Here is a 15,867-nt window from a genome sequence, read left to right on the forward strand (position 1 = left end):
AAACTTGCTGTAAATTTAAACAAATCAAGATCAAACCTGACGTATTTGTTTCGGATGGACTATATTTAGCTTAAGATAATTTCAGTTGAATGGAAGTAGTAAACTGTTCTCCTAATGAAGAAAAAATTCACCTGGATTCGCAATAAAGGGTTAATAAATTTAACGAAAATTAATTAGTAATAGTTAACGTTCTGGCTTATTACGAAGATAATATTGTATCGAATGAGGTCAGTTAGTCAACTCAGAACAGATCAGCTAAATGACGAAGAGAAATCTGCCGATTTTGATCTTTGCCGAGACTTCTCAGAATTATTCTACAAGGAACAGGATACAATTTCTTTCTCAGAATATGCACAAAACCTTTCAGATACAGCCCTACATTATGTCTAGAATTCCAAAGACAAATATCAAAGATGATTGACCAAGACATAATTCGCCACAGTCACTCTCCTTGGAGCGCACTTGTGTTTTTAGTCTTAAAGAAACTAGATGCATCAAAGGAAAAAATTGGAGACTATAAAAAACTGAATGAAAAATATCAAGACAAGTATCCCATGTCTCAATAAATGAGGTTCTAGAAAATATAGGCAGCGCTAAATACTTCTCCGCTTTAGACTTTGCTAGCGGTTATCACCAAATAGAAATGAATTTAAGAGATATTCCTAAAATTGTCTTTTCTACAGCCAATGTTCATTTCGAATTCATAGAAATTCCATTCGGACTAACCAGGCCCCAGCAACGTTTCAATGAGTTACTCCTGTACAGGAATACAATACAGACCTAAGAAAGATTTTTACTAAATTATCACTAGCGAGACTAAAACTTCAACCAGAGAAATGATGTTATAAAAGATTTGTGAAAGACTTTGCGAAGATCACCAAGCCATTAACAGTGTAAAGCAGTTACTTAATTCATAACTGGGGCATGCTCAGTCGCCAGGGTGCTCTCACAAGAATATTTATTATTTTGAATGAGAAACCAGACAGGGAATAAGGGAAGGGGAAAATAGCATAGGCTACCACTCACGTGCACCTTTCTCTGGGGAACCGCTGGATTTTTGCTTTTTTTTATTGTTTTATTGCACATAAACTGGACTTTACCCGCCTCTGCTCTTCTCGGCGGTCATTTATTACCTTTTCTTTCACTAATTTTTAAACACCTCCGCTCTTCTCGGCGGCCATTTGCTAACTGCCCACTCTTTCGCCTTTGACCCACGCTCGAAGCGCTCGGCGTCGGCAGCGCAACTCTCCACCTTGAGCTCTCCACGCAGGGTTGCGCCCTGCGTCTTGAGACTGTTTTCGGTTGGGTACTGAAGGCCTTTTTTCACGAACTTCACCGGCTATGGTCTCTCCTTCACAGCCCAAGTGTCCGTTCCGGATGATGCGAAACTCGAGATTCCATCTACCGTCACTCTTCCTTTCCAAAAGAAACAAATAAACTCAAAAAATACTTCACGACTACAGTGACATCCATTACAGAAAAGGTGAAAATTTGACCTTTACTAGTACCATCAAACATAAGATAATAACCATATTTAATAATAACTTGAGAACCCCATCTATAAATGTCCTTATAGACATCCTCAAATTCTTGACCAAGAAGTCAACAAAGAAATTAATGAAATTTTAGAATCATTAGAAAATCTAATTCACCCTATTGTTCACCTTTATGGATCGTACCTAAAAAAGAATATGCTTCCAAAGAAAAAAATATCGTTAAGTTATCGACTATCGTGGACTTAATGAAGTCACAATAGACGATAAGACCGTAAGACATTACTACCAATAGGTAGTAATGAATAAGCTGAATACTTTTGAAATGAAGTAGTATGTTGGGAGTGGAAATTATATTTTTAGTTTGTAGTAAGTAAGAGGTTATATTTTGAATTACGTTTTGTTATATTTTGATTTATATTTTTGTTTACGAGCTGAATCATAAAGTCATATTTTGGTAGAGAGTAAGTTAGGTAATAAGTAGTGAATGAATACACTTGACTATGATGGTGTTTAGTTTTGTATTGATCTTTATTCTTCTGAGCCCGGGTTTATATACCCAGACTCATGCATAATTTCAACCCTTAAATCTAATGTATCTATTGCTGAGTGTGTAAGGCTCTGCATTGGGCTATTACATATTCTTTTCTTATCGCTGAGTGTGTAAGACTCCGCGATGGTCTATTAGCTATTCTTATCCTATCTCTGAGTTTGTAAGGTTCAGCGCTCGTCTCCTTCGTAATCTGACTCTGGGGTTGCAAGGGTCTTCATTTGTCTATTTATGCAGTCCGTACATGTGGCCCTTATCTTTTCACAGCGCACTATCTGCTAGTCGCTGAGTGCGCCGGAGGCATGTATACGATCATCGTATATTCATATGTTCATGCCTGAACAAGTAGAATAAGCATTAGTTTGTAAAATAGCACTAAGTAGTTAATAAGTAGTCATAAGTGTTGTAGCAGTTAGTTGTAGGATAAATAGACGCGCGCGCGCGATCAGCAATACAACCGTGCGGCTCGAAAGCTCGTCGTGGTGAACTGCATTGCTAGACGCGTGGTGAAAGCTGCAGAGCGGCAGAAAGAAATCAAAAGCTGCGCGCCAGAGTTAGATAGTTTAAGGCTCTCTGAATGAGCAGACGCCCGAAATCGAATCAGCATTGAAATTGAGGTTAAGTTTGGGAACGTAATAAAGTAAGCACATGCAAAGAAATGGTACGAACATGTTGATTTCTGGCACTAACTGCAATTAACTGTAACACCACTAACTGGTAGTTTGAACGTGGTTACGCCCCGTTTGCCGGAAGGGTAAACCTCTGGCAGCGAAAATCGCGTGGTCTGTGAGTGAGCGCCGGCGGCAACGCTGGGCGTTCCTCGACCCGCGATCTACCATACGTAGTGGTCCGCTAACTCCCCACAGCACGCCATCGCAGCCCCGACCCCCGCAATCTAGAGTGTGCTCGATTACTGTCGCCCTCCCGCGTGCAAACGCGTGGGCGTGGGCGTGGTCGGCGAGCTCAGGCCGCGTGGTCGCCTAACCTATAAAACCTTCCCCCCTCTCCCATTTCTCTAACTCTGTATGTCCCGTATTAACTTATAAATTTCTTGTAAGTTATGGCCCTGGGCAGACTGAGACTGACTGCTTGGCAAACGCTTCTAAGATTTTGGTATACCCTTCACTCAAAAGGCAAGAGCTGGGATCGTCGTGGACGAATTTCAATTTTTGTGCGCTACTGATTTGGATGATTTGAGTTACCAAAGAGAGAGACAAAAGAGAGAGGTAGAGAGGACTATTTTTTCAGAGCGCTCGCAGCGCACTGGTTGTGCTGTATTTTCACTGCTCGAGCATCAAAAGACTAAGCCGAGCAAATACGAAGTTGAGCAGTCTCTCATCCACATATTTTCGGCGCTGAAAACGTTTGCTAAACGTTGCATGTCTCATCTATGCGTTGTCTGGTCAGTGCTCTCATTCAGGTCTTCTGACTTATTACTTTCCTTAATCTCATTCTGGAAATCAGGTAGATCAAAAATGTTGTCTTTGTGGCAAGGACTACAAAACGAGTAGCAGCCCATCGAACTTATTTGAACATTTTAAACGCACACATTAATCAAAAATGAATAAAAATCAAACATTAATAAGATCGATGGATATGTAGCGCGTCAGAATACGTATGGAGTCTCATCCTTTAAAAAAAAAACTGAAATGGTAGCTCAGGATATTCAGCCATACAGTAAGGTAGAGGATGCTGGGTTTATAAATTTAATGAATGTGATGGATCTGCGATATGTGTTGCCGAGCCGCACGACGTTGCAAAATGTTTATATAAAGAACATGTACGACGAATTGGAATCCAAATTATAAAATTAGCTTACGGATGTAAAATACTGTTTAATAACAACAGACGGTTGTACTTCAAATAATGCCACTAATTTATATAAGCAACTATTATGCTATTATATAAGCAACTTTAAGTTGAAGACTGGCTACACAGCCTCTTTTGTGTGAATTCAATCATGGCAGCAATAATATTGCAGAGACATTGCATTCAATTTGCAGTGATTGAAGCGTGCTTGATAAAATAGAAACTATTGTAACTGATAACGCTGCATCAATGATCAAATATTTTGAGATTCTAAAAAAAAAAACATGCCTTGTTTTGCCCATACTTTAAATCTTGCTCTTCAAGATACATTGTCTTTAAAAAAAAAATGTGAAATCACATTGTTAGCTTTTTTAAAAGTAGCTCAATTGCGTACGCAAAATTTAAGAGCGAGCCAGCCATAAAAAATCCATATAGTTTGATTCAGGAAGTTCCTACTATAAGTGCTGATCAATTTTAACAATAGAGATTTGTGCTTAGTTTTAGTTTCTTTGAAGAAGCAACAAAATGGACATCATCATCTAAAAATGTAACTGTATCGCTGATTATTCCTACTGTGTTTGGTATTATTAGTAAACTATCTGGCCCGGCAAACGTTGCATTGCCCTATCCATTATTTCTAGGTAAAAAATTGTTGAAAGCTATGTTGTTTAGGTTGGGATACACTCTGATTAATTTTATTAATCGGATTTTCATTCAAGCACCTTGTGGTAAACGACATTCTCCGTTTTTTGGTCAGGTGCAAGAACAAATAGTGCGGATGGTTTGTCAACACGTGAGCATGCCACGTACAATTGACCATGAAACACGCATTTTTTAGATTGAGGCCACAAATAGTCAAAGATTGGCCTGTGATTTGTTGATCGTCATGGCGAAGGCAAGAAGAATCGGGAATTAGATTCGTTTCAACTCAAAGGGCATATCTGTTGGGATCATCGGAATCCTAGGAATAAAAACTTCCTCATCTTAAAATTTTTCTTTCAGTATCGTCGCGTGAATCACATTGCTCATCAGTTTTCTTATCACCAAACGCGTTCCATTGCACAGTTTTGGTTGGTTTAAATTTCTAAGCATGATAACTACCAAGCCAGCCTTCAGTTGTAAATTGTGCGGTGGTAAACCAGGCACATCTAAGGAGTTAAAAAATTTAGTTGGATAATTAGTGGCTTCTTCTTCGTTTGTTACACAGTCGATAGATTTGAATAAATACAGAGTACCAACGATTTTATTTTGAATTATAAGATTAAGGTCACCCACATCTTTATTTTTAGCCGCCAAAATTGCTCGCTCACTTAACCATTTAGTATTTTTGTGGAGAGCAATGATATTCGGAAATACATTGTTGATAAGCTCGTCTTTTAATGAGACGAAATTGCAAAAATGTTGAGGAAATGAAATCAAGCCACTCGATTCGTCAACAGGAATACGGCCATTACCGATATTCAGCAATTGCTGAATCATCAGCAGATAGATCGTTCAACAATGCAACTCTCATATTATCATAATATATAGATTTGATGTTTTGAGGCAAGCTTTTATTTCGTAGGCAGCAGTAGATCTTGGAATTACTGATAGTGTTTTTTGGAAATTGCCAGATAAAATCCTTGAACCATCAAAACATCTCGAGTAATTGGGCAGATCCTTTAATGTTCGGTCTAGTGCTTCTAATGCGCGTTTGTGCGCCATTGTGCATTCGTCCCATATGATAATTTTTTATGCTACTAAAACTTCGGCCATTGCAGACTGTTTTGAAATGTTACATGTCGGTTGTTCAGGAGCTTGAAGATTTAATGGCAATTTTAACGCTGAGTGAGCCGTACGGCATCCGTCTAACAATGTGGCCGCTATTCCAGAAGAAGCAACTACTACCGCAATTTCGGATCTCGCACGTAGAGTTGCCAAAATCAATGACATGAGAAATGTCTTCCCAGTTCCACAGTTAAGCCACTATTTCCATCATCGATTGCATTAATCAGTGTATCATAGATTTCCCTCTGCTTAGGATTCACCAGTGGTACATTCGTTTGAACTGATTGCATTATTTCATGTGGATCATATTCACGTTCACGTTCTAATTATCTATTAAATGCGTTATTCATTCCGCGATCTGGCGCTGGCATTCCTAACCTATCTAACAAACTGCCGCATATGAGGTAACACATATCTTCGATCAAAAGCAAGGTCTGGTTATGGATCTCCTGGTTCGACCTTGAGCCGATCTTGATCGGGATTTCTTGAGTTGATATGACTTCGATATAAAATGTCTTCTGGCATTTTATCTTTGTATTTGTTCCACAGGTCATTGGACCAATGCAAACTAAACGATTCAAGCTGTAGTCAATGGTGCAATCATATCGAAACGCTGCTCGATTCAAATCAGTCCTTGAACCATTTCTTATTGCCGTTTCAAGGGATGCCTCTTTCAGAAGCACGAATTAAGGCCCTTCTTTGCTGGGTACTAACGCGGCGCCTTTCTCGGGCGATTTCTCGTTCTTCGTCAGATAATTGACTCGCGATATTCCGTTGCCTAATTGCATCATGGGTCCGCCCAGAAAGATTAGATCTTCTAGGACGCGGCATTTTTATTAATAGTAATACTAAATATGCCCTCGCACAAAACCACATAAAACAATCGAGAAATATAAATATAAATAATTTACAAAAATGTATGTTTGAGACAAACAAATACCTGAACTTTCGAGATATTTAGCGTATTATTTTTATCAAATGTGCTTTTTTATACCCTGAACCCATTGAAAATGGGAAATCAGGGTATAATGGTTTTGTTAAAAGTATGTAACAGGCAGAAGAAGGCGTGGCAGACCCCACAAAGTATATATATTCTTGATCAGGGCGACAAACTGAGTAGATTTGGCCTTGTCCGTCTGTCTGTCCGTCCGTCCGTCCGTCCGTCCGTATGTATGAATGCGTCGATTTCAGAAGATATAAGAGCTAGAGACTTCAACTTTTTTTTAAAATGTCCGTATATATCACGCGCATATCGAGCTTATTACTAAAAAAACTATAACTCATTCCGAAAATTTTTTATCGATAAAAAACCTTATCGAAATTTAAAATGTATATAAATTGTATTTTATACAATTTCGGTTTTTGTTAAAATTTACCCCCCACCCCTAAATCCACCCCCTCACCCACATCTTTGTAAAAGTCGTATATCAAATACTAGAGACTTGTGATTCGGTATACACATACATTTTAACATTATGATTACGTTCTGAAAGTTTCATTACGATCCTACGTCTAAAAATTAAATTATTCAACAATTAAGTTCTTATAATATTGCCAACACTGCAGCGCAACCCAAGCGCAATCGCCTGTATATGTGAGTGTGTGTATATGCGTGTGTTTGTTTGTATGCGTGTGTGTGCGTGTGTTTGTTTGTATGCGTGTGTGTGTTTGTTTGCTAATTATTATTGAAATATCAGTTGCTTGTAGGGTTCAGGGGATCTCGTAATCGAGCTGTCTCGACTAGAGCTTTCTTTCTTGTTTTATGAATAGTCAGGTTCGCCTGAGGCTGTGCCGTAGACTGACTGACTACATTTGTTTATTTACTTCTATACTATTGAATAATATGAGATCAGGACCGAAAACATATGTCAAGCCTACTGGAACTTTGAATCTTCAGGGATAAAACCGCGTTTTTCAAGTATTCGTGAAATTTTTTCAGTATTTTTAAGATCTACTATCCTACTCGTAGCGGAGACAAATCCAACAAATCAAAAACCATGAAAATTGGTCCAGCAGATCTCGAGTTATAAGTGCTGGAAAACTTTTCACAGCTCTCTTTTATATATATAGAAGAAGATAGATTAGAAAAACTTAAGCAAAAAATTATATCGGATTTTGGATCCGAAACATGCATTTATTTAATTGATCGAGTGAGGCTGAGGCTTTTGCCATATATAAATAGATTAGTGCCTCGAATGGTAACTTTTTTAGATCCTCGAATTAAAAAGGAAGGTTTTCGGAGTGTTTCTGTTACGCAACAAGCTGCTAGTTCGCTAGAAACTTAAATTTCCAATTTAAAAAAAAATTATCGAGAACCACTCTCCTAATAAAGATATGCCTGGCAACCTTAATAGAAGCGATGATCTATTCGATTTTGTGAAAGAAAATATATCGCAAAAGCTAAAGACGAGACGTGCAGATGCGATATTGATGATGCGACAATATCTGGAGCAACAAAATGCATCCCAAGATGTCGTTCCGCTCGAGTATTGGAAGGTTGTTTTTTTCTAATTCATATTTACAGCAGGTAACTTATAATTTGCCTTTTTTTTAGATTAATGAACCACAACTGAACGAACTTTCGCAGTGTGTTACCAAATATTTATGTATTTTAGCCAGTTCAACCGAAACAGAGCGTGCTTCAGCAAAGGTGGAGAAATAATTTCGCAACGACGAGCTGCTCTTAAGGCGAAAGAGGTAAATATTTTTCGCACACTGTCATACAGTTACTCAGTTACAAGTACTGTGTGTGCATGCTCGTCGCCAAAACATATTCGCCCCAACGCTTTCATATTTTCACTGCTCGAGCCTCAAGAGACTGAACCGAACAAATACGAAATTGAGGAGTCTCTTATGCACATTTTTTCGGCGCTGAAAACGTTTGCTCTATATGTCTCGTCTATGTGTTGTTTGTGATTCTCATTGCTTTTACTATGTTTATGCAATCTCTTGCTGGAATTATTTAGGCGATGGCAAATCTAGAGAATTTGTCTATTATTGTTAGTATTGTCTTGCAATTGATGGTATAAATATCAATGTGAATTATTTGTAAGGGTAGTCTTGGTGTTTCGGTTTCTTGTAAAACTAATCTTGGGGGTTGTCTTATTTTAAAGTTTGACATTTTTACACCAATTAATGAATGACGTGACTTTTTGTCTAATCTGGGGAAAATATAATGTTTTTTTTTTAATGTTAGCTGAGATTAGGCTTAGAACTTCCACTACAGCATTTTGTGAACAAGTTAGGTCTGTTACAATGATGAGTTTTTGGCCGAAGAGGTATGGCCTAAAGTATTTCGTTGACCAAATGATTGCTAATATCTCCTTTTCTATTTTAAATAATTTTGATCTGTATCTGAGAGTGTTCGACTAGCGTGAGACAGGTTTATTCGATCCACAGGTACCTTGAGATAGTACCGCTCCGATTGCAAAAGTGGCATCCGTAGTCAGGCTGAATGGTTTTGAAAACTCAGGATATTGCAAGCGCGGCTCTTTACATAGTAAGGGTTTGCAGTGATTAAATGCTTCTATAAATTGAGCTTTTTTTCCTTTAAATTGTTTTCTTGTAAGGCGGCGCGTAGATCTCCGCCTTCCAAAGGGTAACTGATAATGAATATTGTTAGTGTAGTATTTGTTGCTTACATTTATTGTTGCTAGCTGAGCATTTTCGATGGAAGCGGCGGCGAGCATTTTTACTGGAAGCGGTCGCTTACGTCGAAAATGCTTTGCTAATTTGGTTGCATAATTCCTCCCCCTTTTGATGAGGGATTCTCCTGAATTCCTTTTTTACATTTTGTATAGATATACATATATTCCTACGAATGGCTTTAGTGTTTTTTATTTCTTCTAAGAATGTTTTTGTATTAAGTTTAATCAATGGTATATTGAATTATCTTATTTTCTGCGTTGCTTATTATTAATGTGCCTTCGTTTGTTAATTGCATCTTAAACTCTACGTCTTCTATCATTTTACAATTTTTCTACAGTTAGAGCTCAATTTCAGTTCATTTATTGTTTTGTGTTCTTCGTATGTGTAAGTTTTGTTTTGGCTTTTACCACACTTTCGGGACTCATGTCGATTCATTTATTTTTCTGGTTTGTTAGTGGGGTTATCAGAAATATTGTGGTTGTTATAATGTTAGTTGGTATTTTAATTGCAATGATTATGTTATTTTCGTGGGTCATGACTCCCATGCGGATTAATTTAATTTTGTAGAAGTCTATGTTGTAGAGTGTGAATACTTCGTTTGTTAGTATAGAAGGATGAAAGAGGTTGTATTTTGCTGATGGTAGAATTGTTGACCAGTCCACTGTGCTCTCCCCTAGTGATACGAAGCCGTTTTCAACCAGGATTGAGGCTATATTGATTATTGCTGCCGACAGCATTGGCAACAGGATCATGATGATGATTGTTATTATTACCTGCAAATTTGTAGGTCTTTTAACATTTGTTGTATGGATATTTTGAACATTTGCTTTTCTGAATTTGGGTTCTTCTTTATGTCTTAGGTTTTTATAATTCTTAATAAATCCCTCTATGTAGGTTTCCCTTTTATCAGTTAGTTTCGCTATTTTTCTGGATTTTTCCGCTAACATTTTTTCGTACAATTTCAAGTGATCTACTTTGTGATTCTGTACTTCGAATGGCGTGAATTTCGTGGTGGTGTGGTATGTGTTATTGTAAAATTATACAGCTCTAGCCATTTGTTCGATTATTGGTCTCTTCTCTTCTATGTTTAGTGTGCGAATTTTTTCTGTTAGTGTGTTATTAAGTCTTTCGACGTCGCTATTGCCAGTGTGACTGTTTGGTTTAGTTGAATGGTACTCTATACCTTCTTTTTCTAGAAATTCTCTGACATTAAGACTATTAAATTCGTTGTCGAAGACAAATTTATGGACCTTGCCTTTTATTGACAAAAATTGTTGAATGTGTTCTACGATTGTGATGCTATTTCTGTCGTTAAGTGGAAAGCAAGTGGCGTGTTTTGAGAATTTGTCGATGAATAATATAAAGGATTGTTTCGAGTTAACGTATGTATCTACGTGTACTATCTCATTGCAAGTTTTTGGTGTTTCTGTAAGATAAAAATTGTTCTTTATAGGTTTTATATCGTTTTATACCACTGCAAACGTCACAGTTATTGATTATTCTATGGATATGGGTCTTAAGGTTAGGGTGGTATATTTCGAGTTTAAGCTTCTGATAAGTGGCAACTATTCCGCAATGGCCACTCTCGTTTTTGTCAAATAAGGCTATTTGGGTATGCAGTTCATCTTCAGACTCGATATCTCTAACGAACCTAGTGCACTTTACAAATTTTATTTTTGGGTTGGAAGTGTATTCCTTCGCTATTATTTTTTGTAATTGGTAGAACTCATGGTCACTTAGGTGTGAAAAAACTCCTATTTTTCCTGTTGTTATTTCTTGTCGGAGGATGTTTATTGCTTGGTTGTCTTCTACGTCTTTCTTGCTAATGTAAATTCTCTTTTTGTCGAACACCTGTACGGTGGTTTCGAGTTTCGTTTCTGTAAAAATTAGCTGTACATTGAATCTGTTAACTGCTGTTTCTAGTATAGACATGTCGAAACCCTGATCCTCTTCTTTAGAATGAATCGTTTGAGCTGCTAGAGATCTGTTGTCATCATCATTCTCTAATCCTACTCAAAAAGTCAGCGATGTTATTACATTTCCCTTTCATATATTCTATGTGGAAGTTGTACTCTCCCAGACTGATGAGCCATCTCTGCAATCTTGGGCTTATGTCTTTGCCTGTATATTTAGCCATCAGCCATTTTAATGGTTGGTGATCGCTCTCGAGGTTGAATTCTCTACCATAAACATATGGTCGAAAGTAATTTACGGCCCACACTATGGGTAGGAGCTCTTTCTCTATGGTTGAATAGTTACATTCGTGCTGATTTAACGTTCGGGATGCATATGCGATTGGGTGACTTTCTTGAGAAAGGACTGCTCCCATCGCGAAATCGCTGCCATCTGTAGTGATAGTGAACTTTTTAGAAAAATTTGGGTATCGTAGGACTGGACTATTTGTAACTAATGATTTTAACTTTTGCTGCTATGTAGTTTGGGTCGTCGGTGTTGATTGTCATGTTTTTCTTCAGATATCTTGACATAGGGAATGCTATTTTTGCATAATCCTTAACGGATTTTCTATAAAACCCTGTCATTCCTAGGAACGACTTGATCTGCTTTGCAGTTCGGGGTAATTTTAAGTTCTGAATAATGTTTACTTTGTCTGGGTTCGGTTTAATGCCGTGAGTGGTCAAGATATGACCAAGGAATTGCGTTTCTTTCTTCAGAAAGTCACATTTATCTACTTGGATTTTTAAATTGGCATCTTTTAGAGTTTTGAATATTTTTCTTAATGTGGTCATATGTTCTTGAAAGGATGTGCTGAAGATTAGTATGTCGTCCATGTAGACGACGTAGTTTTCGCCAATATAGTCTTTCAAGACTTCGTTCATAAGTCTCTGGAATGTCGATGGAGCATTTTTGAGTCCAAACGGCATTCTGATGAACTCGTAGTGACCTGACGGTGTTGAAAATGCTGTCTTTGGTCTTTCCTCCTCTTTAACGAGAATTTGATGAAAGCCTTTCGCTAAGTCGAGGGCTGTAAAATATTGTGATCTACCCAGTTTATCTAGCAAGGAATTAAGATTAGGAATTGGAAATCTGTCGTCGACCGTAAATTCACTCAGTTTACGGTAATCGATGACAATTCTGAACTTTTTTGACCCTGAATTATCGAGTTTTTTCTCAACAATCCATAAGGGGCTGTTATAGGGGGAGTTACTTTCTTTTATAATATTTTGCTTAAGCATTTCTTTTATCTGTCTATTTGATTTGTTGCTGACAAAACGTCCCCCTCCCGAAAAAATATATCATTGGATTCCGCAAGTAGAGCTTCGACAGCTTGGCGTTCCTCGTCATTTAAATGTTCGAGGTTGAGACGGTCTCGTATATGATCTATGTTTATAGGTTGCAGAGCACAAGTGTTGTGCATTGATTCTGGATATTCGTAATCTAAAAAATAGAATTTCTTGTCTAGTAATTGTACGTTTCGTTCAGTATTATTTATTTGAGCTTTGAATGCTTTTAGAAAGTTTTGCCCTATTATTGCTGAAAAATTTTCCTTTGGGAAATCTACAAGTTTCCACTGAAGTGTTCCCAAGTCGGGAATTTCTTTGGGGAAAGGTGTGGTTACGGCGTATTTTACAATATTAACACCGTTAAAAGTTTTATAAGAATAAGGTCTGGTGACCTTGGTAATTTGGTTTAGGATTTTGGTTTTGGTTGGGTTGTGGTCTGTTATCTGGCTGTTGATTTGTTTGGCCAGTGTTCTTGTTGTTATTAGAGGGCTGGCTGTTTTGACTTGGTCTATTGTATGTGGTGTTGGTATTAGTGTTAGTGTTAATTCTTGTGTTAATATTGGTGTTAGCGTTGGTTAGTTGTTATACTCATTCACGAAGTGAATTATTATACTCATTCACGAAGTGAATTAGTATATTGGTTTTGTGCAATGTCCGTCTTGCTGTCCGTCCGTCTGTCCGTATGAACGCAGTTCATTTCCCCGCTATTGAAGCTAGAGACTTGAAATTTGGAACACATACTCGTGTATAACTCCGATTTATAAAGTGTTAAAATTTCCCGATCCGTCCACTAGGGGCGTGGCAAATCGGAAAATGCATTTTCCGATATACCAGAAATCATGGTAGTTGAAGAGCTGGAAAGTTTAAATTTGGTATGTAGATCCGCGTTGACCCCCCAAGTCCAAAAAGCTATGGTGGATATATCTACGCCCATTGGGGGCGTGGCAAATCAGATAAAACTGTATCTCCTAAAGTTCTAAAGCTAGAACGTTGAAATTTCGCACGTGAGCTAATGCTATAATTCTATAATGACTGATGAAAAAATTTTATGTCTACGCCTACTAGGGGCGTGGCAAATCGGACCTGAAGATATAGTGATTTTTCAAATTTGGCTATATTTTAGCCACTATTGATGTTAGAGACTTGTAATTTGGTATATATACGCGAGTTGACCACCCAAGTCTAACAAGCTATGGTGGATATATGTCCGCTTAAAGGGGGCGTGGCAAACCGCAAAACTTTATATCTCCTACAGTTTAAGAGCTAGAAGCTTCAAATTTGGATAGTTGAGTTACTGGTAAACTTCTCTATCGATGCCCCAAAAATAATTGTTACGCCTCTTTGGGGACGTGGCATATCGAAAAATACACTGTAATTTTCACATTTTTTGAGCGTAAGCATTCAAATTTCGCATTTACGTTACCGTTAGCTCTTTCTAAGAATTGGCCAAAAATGAGGTGTCTACGGCCACTAGAGGCGTGGCAATCGGCATTTGTAGTATCAAATTACGACATATACATGCTTGAGCTATCTATGTATGTACATGAATGGGCTTAATAGGCATTGGTAACACGGAAGGAAACATTTTTATAAAATTTAAAAATAAAATTTAAATATTTAAAAAATATAAAAGAAGCTAAAATAACAAAATTTGCAATTTACAAACAAGAGTTTTCCGCGGGATTTGAACTCGCACCCAAGCCATGGTACTACTACTACTGTCAAAAGTTGTAATTAAAATGAAATCCAGAAATAAGATTCTTGTTATGAGAGTAGCGGATGGTAAATTCAAGAACAAAGCAAAAACAAATCAGTCTCATTTATGTGTACATACATACACACATACAAATGAGCGCGTGCATAAGAAAGGCTGGAATGCTTGATGCTACATATGCGTGCAGACTTATGTACATACATATACATGCATATATGCGTACATACATATATGAGGGCTATTTAAAAAGAAACAAACTTAAACTTATAAAATTGTTTAATTAGAAAAAATAATTAAATAAATATCTATTTTATAAAAAACGAAATATGTATGAAAATAAAAACACAATGGAAGGGGGTTTTGAACCTCCGCCGCTGTAACATAACTTGCGACGCCTTTAGCGCCCACGCTATCGCTTTGCTTGACAAACTGGTGGCTGAAATACAATAAGCTAATAACAGAGCGTCATCTGACAAAACTACAATAACAGCTAGAAAATCTAGAAATCAATCGCAATTCTTAAAATGCTAAAAAGCACGCATTTGTAATGTAAGCAAACGCTAAAGAATCTGCAATAGGTGTGGCCGAAAGCTATCAACGAAAATTAGCATACATTTGTACTCAAAAAGTGCACGATCAATATAATAATTATTGATTACTCGATACAAATTACCAAAAGCTACAATATAATCAAAAAGCATAATTGTTTTGTACTCAATTTTTTTAAAGCCAAATTAAATTAAATTTACAAAGGGACTGTGAATGAGTATTCCGCAGTCGGTAGCGCCCGACTGCAACGTTCTTACTTGTTTTTCTATATCTCTGTGATATAGCCCTGTGATCATCTAGTGCTTTAATGTTTGAATATTTTGTTTGTAGAGCATACATAGAAATGCCTTGATCGACATAAATTCTGAATGGGGTGTCTATTTTGTTTATTAATTCAACAGATCTCTATGTACTTTATCATTTTCGTATATTGTAGATTTTTGTTCATCAAACATGTATATTTTATTTATTTCACATTTTGCTTTTTCAAACTCTAAGAACAGCTCTCTTAAACTACTTACTTTAATGAATCTGCATAAGTTTCGTCTTCATCTGCTTCCAGGTTGTTTCCATCCCCAACTATCTGATGTAGTCTGCTGCTGCTCCCGAGACCTTTTCGTTGGCGACGATGCTGGTGCCGAATTGAATTAACAGCTCGTTTCCCTGGCATAGCGTCATAAGGAATTTAACGGATCTGATGAAGGCCAACACATCATGTTGATCATCCAGTTACCGTAGTTGGCGGAATTGCTGAATAATATCTTTGTTTGACAACCACTGGTTTGGTTGTTGTTGTTCATATTGTTGTCGGAGTAGGTTTGCAGCCCTGCTTCTTGCTGGGGTATGACTCCTCTTAAATTTTGAAGTTCTTCTTCCATAATTGTACTTTCGATTCTACGATTTTCGTCGAATTTGTGGATAATGTTTTTGTTCTTTGAGTACCTTGGGTACATAAAATTGTCACTTTGTTGAGTTAATTGTTAACTCACGAATCAGTTTATTGTTGCGGTTTTATTTATTTTTGTTTATGCGAATTAACTTTGGTTAAACAGAACGCACTTGTTCGGATTCGGCTGAGCCAGTTATAGTCTTTCA

General features: G+C 37.3%; 1 long non-coding RNA gene across 1 annotated transcript; it reads right to left on the reverse strand.

Moving 5' to 3' along the window:
• Nucleotides 1–6,193: 6,193 nt before the first annotated feature.
• LOC149090458 (uncharacterized) lies at nucleotides 6,194–6,611 on the reverse strand. The gene is made up of 2 exons (XR_016197615.1): nucleotides 6,560–6,611; nucleotides 6,194–6,467 (listed from the first exon to the last, which is right to left on the reverse strand). It is a non-coding gene; the product is annotated as an uncharacterized LOC149090458 (long non-coding RNA).
• Between the last annotated feature and the right edge of the window lie 9,256 nt (nucleotides 6,612–15,867).

This window comes from Drosophila navojoa, unplaced genomic scaffold (genome assembly GCF_054131105.1).
Source record: "Drosophila navojoa isolate 15081-1374.11 unplaced genomic scaffold, UAZ_NAV_1.0 NAV_Backbone_142, whole genome shotgun sequence".
NCBI classification, from domain to species: domain Eukaryota; kingdom Metazoa; phylum Arthropoda; class Insecta; order Diptera; family Drosophilidae; genus Drosophila; species Drosophila navojoa.